The sequence below is a fragment of the Petromyzon marinus genome, unplaced genomic scaffold, assembly GCF_048934315.1.
Source record: "Petromyzon marinus isolate PM22_M1 ecotype Great Lakes invasive population unplaced genomic scaffold, UKy_Petmar_22M1.pri1.0 PM_G_Scaffold_55, whole genome shotgun sequence".
Taxonomy (NCBI): Eukaryota; Metazoa; Chordata; class Hyperoartia; order Petromyzontiformes; family Petromyzontidae; genus Petromyzon; species Petromyzon marinus.
Genome location: NW_027423008.1, coordinates 805,001 through 806,351, shown reverse-complemented (window position 1 = coordinate 806,351; position 1,351 = coordinate 805,001).

The following is a 1,351-nucleotide window of genomic DNA, read 5'->3' as shown; positions in this document are numbered from 1 at the left end:
TAGTTGCTGCCTGTATGCACGAATCAGGTGGACCAAGGGAGTTCTGTGCGAGCCGAACAGCCCCGTGACCCACAAGAGAAACATCCCCGCCAAATTCGAGCGTTTGACGGGGTCTATCCGTGAAAAAATATTCACGTTTTTGAGTGCACATGCATTTCTGCTGCAAATGCCTCTGGAAGTTTCATGCCGTTCGTATGCCAATTGTGGCAACACGAAAATGACCCGTTTTCCCATTCCGAGGGATTTCTGTGCGACCCTAACAGCCCCGTGAGCCACAAGAGACACATCCCCGCCAATTTCTAGCGTTTCACGGGGTCTATCCGTGAAAAATATAGACGTTTTTGAGTGCACATGCATTTCTGCTGCAGATGCCTCTGGAAGTTTCATGCCGTTCGTACGCAATGTGGCAACACGAAAATGACCCCTTTTCCCATTCCGAGGGATTTCTGTGCGACCCTAACTAACAGCGCCCGTGAGCCACAAGAGAGACATCCCCGCCAATTTATAGCGTTTCACGGGGTCTATCCGTGAAAAATATAGACGTTTTTGAGTGCACATGCATTCCTGCTGCAAATGCCTCTGGAAGTTTCATGCCGTTCCTATGCAATGTGGCCACACAAAAATGACCCGTTTTCCCATTCCGAGGCATTTCTGTGCGACCCTAACAGCCCCGTGAGCCACAAGAGAGACATCCCCGCCAACTTCTAGCGTTTGACGGGGTCTATGCGTGAAAAATATTAAAATTTTTGAGTGCACGTGCCTTTCTGCTGCAAATGCCTCTGGAAGTTTCATGGCGTTCCTATGCAATGTGGCAACACGAAAATGACCCCTTTTCCCATTCCGAGGGAGTTCTGTGCCACCCTAACAGCCCCGTGAGCCACAAGAGACACATCCCCGCCAATTTCTAGCGTTTCACGGGGTCTATCCGTGAAACATATAGAAGTTTTTGAGTGCACATGCATTCCTGCTGCAAATGCCTCTGGAAGTTTCATGCGGTTCGTACGCAATGTGGCAACACGAAAATGACCCGTTTTCCCATTCCCAGGGATTTCTGTGCGACCCGAACAGCCCCGTGAGCCACAAGAGACACATCCCCGCCAATTTCTAGCGTTTCACGGGGTCTATCCGTGAAAAATATCAATTTTTTTTTGACTGCACATGCATTTCTGCTGCAAATGCCTCTGGAAGTTGCATGCGGTTCGCATGCAATGTGGCGACAGGAAAATGACCCGTTTTCCCATTCCGAGGGATTTCTGTGCCACCCTAACAGCCCCGTGAGCCACAAGAGAGACATCCCCGCCAATTTCTAGCGTATCACGGGGTCTATCCGTGAGAAATATTCACTTTTTTG